Source organism: Rana temporaria, chromosome 9 (assembly GCF_905171775.1).
Source record: "Rana temporaria chromosome 9, aRanTem1.1, whole genome shotgun sequence".
Lineage (NCBI taxonomy): Eukaryota > Metazoa > Chordata > Amphibia > Anura > Ranidae > Rana > Rana temporaria.
In genome coordinates, this window is record NC_053497.1 from 112,166,121 (window position 1) to 112,179,514 (window position 13,394).

Below are 13,394 nucleotides of genomic sequence, written 5' to 3' on the forward strand. Positions count from 1 at the left end.
GGATTTGCTGGGAGGAACAGATCTCTCTCACAGACCTGGCTCTAGGGCCTATGCCACAGGCCAATTACTTTAGGTGAGCTAAATGGATGAATGGAGCGAATCCTCCCAGTAGGTTTTAGCATAGGTCACCAGATGACAGCAAAGTGTACCTGTCAGCATTCCGGTCACCAGATCCCCGATTGGTTCGTTCAAGCCCTGTTGGACAACCTGCCTCCGGGTTCCCCTCAAGCCGACCCCCAATAGAACGGCACCCAGCCTGGGATCCTTTCAATAGAACCGGAGATCCAGTAAGTCACTGGAGTCCCCTTTTATCTCCGGATGAGGTTTTGCAAGCTCCTTGAGGGCAGATACAGATGTAAATGAACAATATACTGTATGTGTAAAGCACTGCATAAGTTGACTGCATTATACAAGTAATAAATAAACATCTATGTAATTTTCACACTGCCATATATTTACCATAAAATATAACCAATTAATTTTTCTGAATAAAATTATATCTTACATAAGTGTGCAAATGGTGTAACATTAAAATGAGATTAGGCTGGATTAGTGAAGACAAAAATTAGTAGAACGGCAACTTTTCCATCACTAAAAACATGAAGTAGATTGAATTCACTTACGCAAGCATTTGATGCTTGTGCAGTAAATACAAACATCATCCGGATCAACCAACATCATTGATGCGACCTGAGGATTCATTTTGTGGGGGATGTACAATACTGTGCAAAAGTTTTAGGCAGGTATGAAACATTTTTGTAAATTAAGAATGCTAATAGAAGTGTAAGTAGCAGTGGCGGCTGGTGGTATATTTTTTGGTGGGGGGTCACCAACCCTGCACTTACCCCATCAGGGTCGGAGGCAGCGCTTCCTCCGGACGGCAGCTTCACCCGGTGTCTCCTCTTCCTGGGCTTCAAAACAGCTTTCCCCGAGTCGCCTCCCTCCTCCTCCTCGGCGGCCAATAGAATCGCTTCTGCTCTCGACCAATCGGGTGATGGGTCTCAGGACCCGCTTCCTGATTGGCTGGGAGGAGAATCAGGTAGACAATAGTGAATATTAATTAAGGATTGTTCAAATAGAGCTTTATTTGTGGAACAATTTCCACTATACAGTCTATAAAAATGACTGAAAGGATCGCTACATGTGTGGGTTTAACCTCCTTTTTTGCAGCCTACATTATTAACCACTTGACCACTGGGCACTTAAACACCCTTAATAACCAGACCAATTTTCAGCTTTCGGTGCTCTCACATTTTGAATGAAATTTTTTGTCCTTTTCATCCCACAAATAGAGCTTTATTTTGGTGTTATTTGATCACCTCTGCGTTAGTTTTTTTTTCCCCGCTAAAAATAAAAAATAAAATTTTCATTTCTATTATACAATTTTGCAAAAACGTAATTTTTCTTCATACATTTGACCTAAAATGTATACTGCTACATGTCTTTGGTAAAAAAAAGAAAAAAAATTGGATATTATTTAGTCTGGGTGAAAGTTATAGGGTCTACAACTATGGTGCCAATATCTGAAAATTGACGGCCTATCTCATTTCTTGAGACCCTAACATGCCAGAAAAGTACAAATACCCCCCAAATGACCCCTTTTTGGAAAGAAGACATTCCAAGGTATTTAGAAAGAGGCATTGTGAGTTTTATGAAGTCGTCATTTTTTCCCACAATTCTTTGCAAAATCAAGATTTTTTTTTTCCCACAAAATTTTCATATTAGCAGGTTATTTCTCACACACAGCATATGCATAGCACAAATTACACCCCAAAACACATTCTGCTATTCCTCCCGAGTATGGCGATACCACATGTGTGAGACTTTTACACAGCGTGAACACATACAGAGGCCCAACATGCAGGGAGCACCATCAGGCGTTATGGAACACCCAGACCAATTCTGACATTTCTCTCCTACATGTAAAAATAATAATTTATTTGCTAGAAAATTACATAGAACCCCAAAACATTATATATGCTTTTTTAGCAAAGACCCTAGAGAATACAATGGCGGTTGTTGCAACTTTTTATCGCGCACGGTATTTGCACAGCAATTTTTCGAGCGCGTTTTTTTGGGCTTTTAAAAAAAAATTAAAGTTAGCCCAATGTTTTTGCATAATATCAAAGATGAAATTACGCAGAGTAAATAGATACCCAACATGTCACCCTTCAGGTGACGCTTTAAATATTTTTACTGGTTACATCTTTTTAGTTGGAGAAGAGGTCTAGGGCCAAAATTATTGCTCTCGCTCTAACGTTCGCAGCGATACCTCACATGTGTGGTTTGAACACCGTTTTCATATGTGGGCGGGACTTACGTGTGCGGTCGCTTCTGTATACGAGCACACAGGAACAGGGGCGCTTTACATTTTTTTTTTTTTTTTTTATTGTTCATTTTACTTTATTTTAGTTTGACACATTTTTTCCCAAAAATAAATGTTTTGATCACTTTTATTCCTATTACAAGGAATGTAAACATCCCTTGTAATAGGAATATAGCATGACAGGTACTCTTTACAGTGAGATATGGGGTCAATAAGACCCCACATCTCACCTCTAGGCTGGAAAGCCTGAAAGAAAAAAAAAAAAGCGATCCTGGCTTCGATCGTAGCGGTGAGTCGGAAGAAGCACTGGAGGGCGAAGGGAGGGGGGGACGTCCCATTTCGCCTCCCGTAAGAACGATCAAGAAGCGGAACAGCCGCCATTATTGTTCTTACGGTGTAGGGAATCGCCGGGTGAAAAAGATGATATGTGAATGATGCCTGTAGCTGCACCCATCATTCAGATATCCCTGCACAAAGTCAAGGACGTCATATTACGGCCAGGAAGTGGTTAAAACGCATTTTGTTTTCCAGAGAACTTTCCGGATATTGTAGAGTATTGTGCGGGGGTATTGCAGAGTATTGCGCGGGGGGTATTGCAGAGTATTGCGCGGGGGTATTGCAGAGTATTGCGCGGGGGTATTGCAGAGTATTGCGCGGGGGTATTGCAGAGTATTGCGCGGGGGTTTTGCAGAGTATTGCGTGGGGGTATTGCAGAGTATTGCGCGGGGGTATTGCAGAGTATTGCGCGGGGGTATTGCAGAGTACTGAGAGGGGTATTGCACAGGGGGTATTGCAGAGTATTGCACAGGGGGTATTGCAGAGTATTGCGCGGGGGGTATTGCAGAGTATTATGCAGGGGGTATTGCAGAGCATTGCGCAGGGGGTAGGGGTATTGCAGAGCATTGCGCAGGGGGTAGGGGTATTGCAGAGCATTGCGCAGGGGGTAGGGGTATTGCAGAGCATTGCGCAGGGGGTAGGGGTATTGCAGAGCATTGCGCAGGGGGTAGGGGTATTGCAGAGTATTGCGCAGGGGGTAGGGGTTTTGCAGAGTATTGCGCAGGGGTAGGGGTATTGCAGAGTATTGCGCAGAAATGGCTGAGCAGGGATGGCTGAGCAGGGATGGCTGGATCTGTGACTGCAATAGTCACAGATCCAGCCCACAGCGCTGCTGACACCCGCGCTCACACTGTACCGATTGGTACAGAGAGAGGAGGGAGGAACCGGCATCATCAAATGACGCCGGTTTGTTTACATGTGATTGCTCCGTCATCAGCGGCAATTTACCGTGATCCGTGATGCGCCGGGTCCTCTGGACCCAGCGGTCACTGACACTCCCGTGTGCGCGCCCCAGGGGCCACGCGATTCTGGGAGGACGTCCATGGACGTCCTCCCAGAGTTAAGCGACCGCCTTGTAGACGTATATTCTCTATAAGGCAGTGATTAAGTGGTTAAAGTGATGCTACAGTCTATTTTTTATATTTGTATACTTGCCTGTTCTGTGCAAAACCACTACGCAGAGCAGCCCAGATCTTCCTTTTCTCAGGTCCCTCGTCGGTGCTCCTGGCCCCTCCCTCCTGTTGAGTACACGCACAGAAAGCAGCTTGCTATGGGGGCACCCAAGCAGAGTCGCTTCTCTGTGTGTCCATTCAGACATGGAGCCATGGTTCAGCCCTGCCCCTCTCTCTCCTCATTGGTTCCTTGACTGATTGACAGCAGCAGGAGCCAACGGCGCCGCATTGCCATCTCAGCCAATGAGGAGGGAGAGTCCTGGGCAGTCGAGACAATCCGGCAACATCGCTAGATCGAGATGGGCTCAGGTAAGTATTACAGGGGCTTCTGCACACAGAAGGCTTTTTATCTTAATGCATAGAATCAGGGTTGGCCCAAGACATTGTGCTACCTGGGTCCAAGAAGGAAATGCTGTAACATGCTGCAAACTAAATGACACACAACTGCTGGAAATAAAAATCCTCCTGGGGTCAATTTATTACCCTTCAGAGGAGGCTTTAGAGCAGGGAGCTCTGCTCCCGACCCCAGGAGGTGGCTCCTCAATTAGGTGGCCGCGAGGCAAGGCGACCACCTAATTAAAGAGCAGCCCAAGCCACGCCTCTCAAATCGCCACCTGGGTCCCATGGTAGGGCCGGCCCTGTATAGAATGCATCAAGATAAAAAGCCTTCTGACTTTACAACCACTTTAACCACTTCCAGACCGAAGGTGTTTTTCAGATTCGGCATTTACAAGACTAAAACAGTTTTTTTTGCTAGAAAATTACTTAAAACCCCCAAAAATTATATATATATTTTTTTCTAACACCCTAGAGAATAAAATGGCGGTCATTGCAATACTTTTTGTCACACCGTATTTGCGCAGCGGTCTTACAAGCGCACTTTTTTTGGAAAAAATTCACTTTTTTGAATTAAAAAATAAGACAACAATAAATTTGGCCCAATTTTTTTATATATTGTGAAAGATAATGTTACGCCGAGTAAAATGATACCCAACATGTCACACTTAAAAATTGCGCCCGCTCGTGGCATGGCGTCAAACTTTTACCCATCTCGATAGGCGACGTTTAAAAAAATTCTATAGGTTGCATTTTTTTAGCTTTTTTTGAGCTACAGAGTAGGTCTAGGGCTAGAATTATTGCTCTCGCTCTAACGATCGTGGCGATACCTCACTTGTGTGGTTTGAACACCGTTTTCATATGCGGGCGCTACTCGCGTATGCGTTCGCTTCTGCGTGCGAGCTCGTCGGGACGGGGCGCTTTAAAATATTTATTTTTTGTTTTCTTATTTATTATTATTGATTTTATAATTTTTTACACTGAAATAATAAAAAAAAAATGTATCACTTTTATTCCTATTACAAGGAATGTAAACATCCCTTGTAATAGAAAAAAGCATGACAGGTCCTCTTAAATATGAGATCTGGGGTCAAAAAGACCTCAGATCTCATATTTAGACTTAAATGCAATAAAAAAAAAAAAATTGTCATTTAAAAAAATTACAACAAAAAAATTGTCTTTAAGAGGCTGGGCGCCCAGCAAAGCTATGAGGACGGGTGGGGGCCATCTTGCCCTCAGTCGAGTCCTCACACACCAGCCGGCAGCATCCGATCTCCTCCGCCGCTACCGACGGCTCCGGTAAGCGGCGGAGGGCGCGGAAGAGCGGCGGGAGGGGCCCTCTCCCGCCACCGATAACGGCAATCTCGTTGCGAATCCGCCACGGAGACCGCCGTTATCATTTACACGGCCGCCCACTGTAAAGATGGATACCTCAGTTGTGGCAGCAGCTGCTGCCGTTAGAGATATCCATCTTTAAAAACAGGACGTACATATACAGTGGGCGGTCGGGAAGTGGTTAAGCATGCCATACACAACTCGGATTTTAGTCAACTGCTGAATTGGATGACATTTTTGTAGTTGGTGGCCCTGTTGGCACCAACCAGCACCATAAACTTCAACTGAAAAATGCAGTCACTCTTTGGGTACTCAAGACAGCCACAGGTGCTGGCTGTCTGAAAACAAACATACTGTATATAGCTAGCATTAGAACATTTAGTACTTTAACCACTTAAAGACCGGAAGGATATATCCCCTCAATTACCAGGCCATTTTTTGCGATACGGCACTGCATTATTTTAGCTGGCAATTGCGTGGTCGTGCGACACTGTACCCAAACAAAATCAATATCCTTTTTTTCCCCACAAATAGAGCTTTATTTTGGTGGTATTTGATCACCTCTGATGTTTTTATTTTTTGTGCTATAAACAAAAAAATACTGACAATTTTGAAACAAATTAATATTTTTTTTTATTTTCTGCTATAAAACATACCAAAAAAAAAGAAATGAATAAAAAAAATCGAATTTCTTCATCAATTTAGGCCAATATGTATTCTGTCTGTTACATATTTTTGGTACAAAAAAAACAATGAGCATATATTGATTGGTTTGCGCAAAAGTTATAGTGTTTACAAAATAGGGGATAGATTTACACAATTTTTTTTTTGTTACTAGTAATGGCAGTGATCAACGATTTTTAGTGGGACTGTGACATTGCAGCGGACAGATAGGACACCTAACTGACATTTTTGCCAATTTTTTGGGAACCAGCGACATAACAGTGATCAGTGCTAAATATATGCACCGACATTGTACTAATGACACTGGCAGGGAAGTGGTTATCAAGGGCGATCAAAGGGTTAACTGTGTTCCCTGGGTGTGTTTATTAACTGTATGGGGGATGGGCTGCCTGGGATAATACACAGATCCATCTTCCTGCATTGTAGAAAGACAAGATCTTTGTATGATCTCCTGACAGAACGGAGATCTACCTTGTTTACTTTGGCAGATCCCAGTTCTGTCTCTGCAGGGAACGATCGTGGACGGCGGACAGAGTCCACCGGACCCGCTGATTGGCTCTCCCGCTGGCCATTCAGCACGCACACCCACAGGAAGCCATGAAGGAGCCCGACGTACACCTATGGCGATTCGCGCAGCCAAGCCAGTTTGCTGCAGTATAACTGTGGCGACTGGTCGGGAAGCAGTTAAAGTGTTAAAGTGGCATTTACTGTACAACACCCATTGGGTTATATTCATGGACTTTACTTTGTCTGTGGTGGGTTCAGGAGTGTATATATTTTTGGTATGTATATTTGGATGTTCACATGCAGAATTGCTTTTAGAGGAATAGCAATAAAGACATTATGTTTTACCAACTTTGTACTTGAAACTAAAATTCCTATCCAATTATAAATCACTCTTAAAAGGAGTTGTAAAGGCAAAAGGTTTTTCATCTTAATGCAATCTATGCTTCAAGATAAAAAAACTGTGCAGCAGCCCCCCCCCCCCCAATAGTTATTGGAGGTCCATCTAGATCCAGCGATGTTGCAGAAATGTCTCGGCTGCTTGGGACTTCTTAATAGATAAAAAGGGGATGGGAACGGGCCGCGGCACCGTGTCTGAATGGACACAGGGAGCAGTGGCTCGGGTGCCCCCCAAAGCAAGCCGAATACTGTGGGAGCACTCAACAGGAGGGAGGGGTCAGAAGAGGAGGATCTGGGCTGCTATGTGCAAAACCACAGGGCATGCAACTATAACAAGTTTGTTGGTTTTAACTAAAAAAATTAGACTTTAGTATCGCTTTAAGCAGGCCATATATGGGTAGGTATTTTTCATATAGCCAGCGGGTTAAACAAATAAAATTGACCCGATGCACATTCAATGTGGATGCGGGAATTTTCTCTACAGTGTCTTTGTATTCTGACAGTTGCACTCCTCCACTAGAATGAAAATTGTTTTCGCAGGACCAGGGTCAGTGCTAGACTAGCTACTTGCACCCCTCAAAAAAAAAAAAAAAAAAAAAAATTCAGCGCATTTTTAAATACATTTAAAATTAATTTATTTATACGTTTATATATTCATTTATAAATCATGTTTGGAGCAGGGAGAGAGGGGAAGGCCCCTTCTGTGGCTGGTGCCGCAAACTATGGTCAGCAAGGAAAACCAGCAGCCATGACTGTGCCCTAGGCAGCTGCCTAGTTTGCCTAGTGGTAGCTCCAGCCCTTGGCAGGACCATGCATGACAGGTCAATCACTAGGTCGTTTTCTTGTTAACAGGAACTGCAATAGATGGATCGAAATTCAGCCAGTTCACCAGGAGCCAGCCAAACTGTAATCCATATATGGCCAGCTTTAGGTTGGGCATACACAGAGCAAATTTCTTTCCTGCAACCAAGGGATTGGTACATTCAGCCTGCCCTTTAATAGTTAAAATCTCTGCCGGTTCCTGCTGAAGTATTACCACACATGTTACAATCTGATTGCACAATCTCCTTAAGATCTAGCAATAACTATGTCTTTTGGAACGAGCTGTACTGTCTGCCCATGTTGTAAAGCACTACGCAAACTGTTGGCACTATAAAAATTCTGTATAATAATAAGAATCCGATTGGATAAAAAAAAAAAAAACGATTGGATATATTAGGTAGGTTTGTGTAAATCTAAAGTTGATTGTACAAAGATGTCCTTACATTACATTTTTTGAGTACAGACTAATTGCTGTATAATTTACAATGGTGGTAAGTAGGTAAGTTGGATGTATTATTATCACTATTGCAAAGCAATAAAAACCTGACAGAGAAGTTAAGCCTTTGGGTAGACTGGTTAGTCATCAGCTTAATTTTAAATACATTTAGTCACAATTGTATCTATTTGTTGCTTAGGAAGCATACAACATTTTTGAAGTCTGAACAGTATGTTTGCCATGACTTGTTTTAGGTACAAGCCCTGATAAAGTTGGTCTATTTTAAGTTCAGATATGAAATATGAAAGTTGGCTGTAATTCTGTTTGAAATAACATCTTAGGCCAGGACAGATAAGAGAGAAAGAGAGAGAGAGAGAGAGAGGGGGAGAGAGAGAGGGGGAGAGAGAGAGGGGGAGAGCGAGAGAAGAAGAGAGAGAGAGAGAGAGAGAGAGAGAGAGAGAGAGAGAGAGGGGAGAAGAAAGAGAGAGAGAGGAGAAGAAAGAGAGAGAGAGGAGAAGAAAGAGAGAGAGAGGAGAAGAAAGAGAGAGAGAGGAGAAGAGAGAGAGAGAGAGGAGAAGAAAGAGAGAGAGAGGAGAAGAGAGAGATAAGAAGAGAGAAGAGAGAGATAAGAAGAGAGGAGAAGAGAGAGGAGAAGAAAGAGAGAAGAGAGAGGAGAAGAAAGAGAGAGAGAGGAGAAGAAAGAGAGAGAGAGGAGAAGAAAGAGAGAGAGAGGAGAAGAAAGAGAGAGAGAGGAGAAGAGAGGAGAAGAGAGAGGAGAAGAAAGAGAGAGAGAGGAGAAGAGAGAGGAGAAGAGAGAGGAGAAGAGAGAGGAGAAGAAAAAGAAAGAGAGAGAGAGGAGAAGAAAGAGAGAGAGAGGAGAAGAGAGAGATAAGAAGAGAGAAGAGAGAGATAAGAAGAGATAAGAAGAGAGAAGAGAGAAGAAGAGAGAGAGAGAGAGAGAGAGAGAGAGAGAGAGAGGGAGAGAGAGGGAGAGAGAGGGAGAGAGAGGGAGAGAGAGAGAGAGAGAGAGAGAGAGAGGGGAGAGAGAGAGGGGAGAGAGAGAGAGGGGAGAGAGAGAGGGGAGAGAGAGAGAGGGGAGAGAGAGAGAGAGAGAGAGAGGGAGGGAGGGGGAGAGAGAGAGAGAGAGAGAGAGAGAGAGAGAGAGAGAGAGAGAGAGAGAGAGAGAGATGTATTTTATGATTTATGTTTTATCCCTGATAAGGGACTAATAGTGCCAAAGATAATTGGCAAATCAACAGATTGAATAAGAGTGAATCTCTCCCATACTATTCCATCACATATCAAGCCAAGCCTTTATAAAACAAATTCTGCAATTTACTTCTTTTGGGCTCTAGCAAATATTTGTTCACCCCCCAATTTACATGATGAGACTGGAGAAGCAGTATGGCGAAAGCTCCAATATCAGACTGAACAAGATTCCGTGTTTAAATCTGTGCCTAAAAAGAGAAAGTACCACATTCCAGGTTGTGAAGAAATTGCAAAACAAAAGCTAGCAGAACAGGCTGCTAACTGTAGTTGTTGGACAACTTAAATTCTCAAGATTGCTGACTCTACTCAAAAAGTAAACAAAGAGAGTGCTTCAAAAAAGTGCAGCTCTTCGTCAAAATGACAAAATTTACAAACACAATAAGCATTAGGGATAAAAAATGCACTGACCTTACTGTAGGTATTTGGGGTCCAGTATTAGGGTCCAGTGGTCTTTTCCAGTGCCATGTGAGTGTTCCAGGGAGACACGAGGAGAGGGTGTCAGACTGAGCACAGATTGGGTGCTGGGAGGAGTTGCCTGTCTGTGGGATACTTCCTCCTGCGCATTCCACAGTGCAAGAGTGTCAACCCAGTTCCTGAGAGTCACGTGAAAAGGACGGCATAAAAGGTAGACACACCTGGATGGCAAAACCAATACAACTAATGCTTTGCAGGATAATGATATGCTGTCTGGCATTTCACACAGTAAAAAATAATAATGATATGAGTAAAAGGTACAGTAAAGGCACTCTGTGCTGTGTCTGACTTAAAGCGGGGTTCCAACCACAATTAGCATTTTTTAAATGCATGTCCTTTCATCATGCGTTTTTATAATATAAATCCGGTCACTTATTTTTTTACAATCCGCCGCCGCTCTGCATAGTTATTCAAAAAAGATAGTATATAAAACTATGTCCACACCATTGTCATTTTGCTTGTGGGCATTGTGAAGCCCACAAGCACTTTCTGGAAGTCTTGGATGGGGAGTTATAATGGGGAAGTGCACGGCATCCTGGGAAATGACACACATTTCCCAGGAGCATTAGCGTGCTGAGGAGCTGAGGGAGATGTCAGAATCCTAGGTGATTCCGAAGGCAGATTTCGTGGGACAATTTTTTTTTCTTTTTTTAGGTCTAATGAGCACAATAATGAAAACATTTTTGGGATGGAAACTCCACTTTAAGTAAAGGTTACAAATGATAGTAGTGTTTTATAGGGGATCTATGTAGCCCTGCCACTTCCAGCTACAGTTGGGAGATTGGACTGCAGAGCTTACAATTTAGGCCTCATGTTTACAGGCTTATGAACATAAGCAGAATTTTTTTTTTTTTACAGGGAGAATGTGGCAGAAAAATAACGCCTTTAATGTTAGAATATCTATGTGCGTTTGGAGTTTGAATGTAAATGCATTCTACTGGGCATAATAATAATTTATTCTGGCCATTAGAATAAATTTACAGGCATACCGTGTGTGTGTTTAGATGCATTTACGCATGTTTTTTTCTGGGTAAAAGCTCCTTTGAGAATGCGCCTCTGGAGCTTTTTTTTCCTGCCTGTAAATGCCTATACGTGCATGGTCAAACAGGCTAACATAAAGGTGCTTTTACAAGCATATAAATAATATATGCACAAGGGCTTTTTTGCTTATTTGAAGGGGCTACAACCAAAATAATCACCGTAGGGGTTATTTACAAAAGTCAAATCCACTTTGCACTACAAGTGCAAAGTGCACTTGAAATTGCACTTGGAAGTGCAGTCGCTGTAAATCTGAGGGGTAGATGTGAAATGAGGTGAAGTTCTGCTGATTTTATTATCCAATCATGTGCAAGCTAAAATGCTGTTTTTTTATTTTCCTTGCATGTCCCCCTCAGATCTACAGCGACTGCACTTCCAAGTGCACTTTCAGTGCAAAGTGGATTTGCCTTTCGTAAATAACCCCCAGTGTATTCAGTATGTTACATTGTTTAAATGTACACATATGTGCGATAGGGAATGCGTGCAACCCACAGGCAAAATGCAGATTAATTCTTAATGGTATCCCACGCATAGAAAAATGCAGTGTGTTTTCGGGTGCACAAAATGAACCATGCGGTTCCATGCAACAGCATTTTGAAAAAAGGGTCAAAAACCTTCCCCCTGTTTCCCGCAGGTACAGCAGCACATTTAAATGAATGAGCTGCTGTGCCCATGCAAAACGCAGCATGGAGGGACCCACACATGTGAAAACCTAACCTTAAACAGAAACTTTCAGTCAGACAGACCTATGTAAAAGAGTTTTGCCGAGTGAAGAACAGTAAGGCCAGGTTCACAACTATGCATTTTTTCGTGCATTTTCAGTTTTGCATAAACACACTCCAGTCCATTTAACATGGTTTCCATCTGTGCATTTTATGGAATGGGTCTGGGACTTTTTTTCAGGTTTTTTGATTCCATAGACTTCAATGGATCAAAAATGTGTTTTGAAAAACACAAAATGCACCTGGAATATGCAAACTGCATAGGTGAGAATCAGGCCTAAAATATAATCACCAGAGCTTTTTTTCTCAGAAAATAGGTGCAGGAACTCAACCACGACCCTGTTTAGATTTCACAAACAGTAGAAGGGTCTTAAAGGGGCATTAAATATCAGGACTGCATTGCATATAGAGTGCAGAGTTCAGGGGGTTACACACAGAGTGCAGAGCTATGACTTGTACACACAGAAACCAGACTTCTGTGTTTACAAGTGATTGTGGTGAGCAGGCACCAAAGGGTCTGAGCCAGAGGTGGTGGAACTCAGTTCCCCCAAGTTCCCCCTGAAAAAAATGCCCTGATAATCACTGTGCAGCACTAAGAAGGGCAGTCTGTATACTGTATTTAACAAACATGGCTGTCTACATTGTACAGATAGAATTACAATTTATTCACAAAAACAAGGTTTATAAAGTACCAACTTACATTTACAAAATGGATCATTCCAGGTCCATCATCGTCATCATAATCATCATCAGGTACCTTTAAAACAAACCAACAGCAAAAAATAAAATAAAAAAATACAAACGTCAAAGACTAACTTTTCTTTAAGCCAGTATACGTCAGTATAAACGACAGTATTAGCACATCACATCAGCAACACAAGATATGAAAGAGGTCTACCAAAAGCAGAGCTTCCTCCTCAGTCTTCTTCCCTTTTGTTTCAGCGGTTCGTTTTTATGTCCTCGAAGTTACAAAACAATTACCAGCTGCTGTGTGAGCAGAGAATTGTGGATTGGCTAAGCAATTGGGTAATATTTACAGAACTACCAATCATTTGATGATTTTACAGGTGACTAATGCACAGCAAAATCTATATTGACACGTCACCGATTCCAGGTTACCAAAAAAACATTCTCAAGAAAAAAAAAAAAAAAAAAAAAACACGGTAGGTTTTTCTTTTTTTTAATCATTTCTACAGAAATTCCTTCTGTACATGCTCTTGAATTTGTGCCTAAACTGAAATATTAAAAAGGTAAACTTTAGGCAGATATAAAATGCACACATTAATTAAGCTCTGTAATGATTAATACATAAATACACATTTTAAATAGAAGCAGCAAAAGTACCCAAATTTGATCTGATAGAATCTTGCCACCCACTGTGCAGTCTGCAGAGCAAAACACAGTGTGAAGGAGGAAGCAGCAACATGTTGGGTACATTATAGTGCAAAAAGCCAGGCTGATGGAGAGAGCAGAAAGACCTCATCAGTCTACTGCTTCTCCTAACGGTTCGGTCACAGGGTAGGAGTAGACAGGAGCCCCAA

The 13,394-nt window shown here is 42.4% G+C and overlaps 1 protein-coding gene across 8 annotated transcripts in view; it reads right to left on the reverse strand.

The window, feature by feature from the left end:
* CARD9 (caspase recruitment domain family member 9) overlaps nt 1-12,846 on the reverse strand; it is a 113,445-nt gene extending 100,599 nt beyond the window's left edge. For 2 of the 8 annotated variants that reach the window (XM_040324146.1, XM_040324145.1), the window contains exons 1-3: nt 12,752-12,842; nt 12,554-12,610; nt 10,028-10,254 (exon numbers count right to left, since the gene is read on the reverse strand). The gene's annotated coding sequence lies outside the window, so the exon portion shown is untranslated. Of the gene's footprint in view, nt 1-845; nt 1,024-10,027; nt 10,255-12,553; nt 12,611-12,751 lie in introns of all 8 variants that reach the window. The other 6 variants (XM_040324140.1, XM_040324141.1, XM_040324138.1 and 3 more) reach the window with 6 other exon arrangements.
* Between the last annotated feature and the right edge of the window lie 548 nt (nt 12,847-13,394).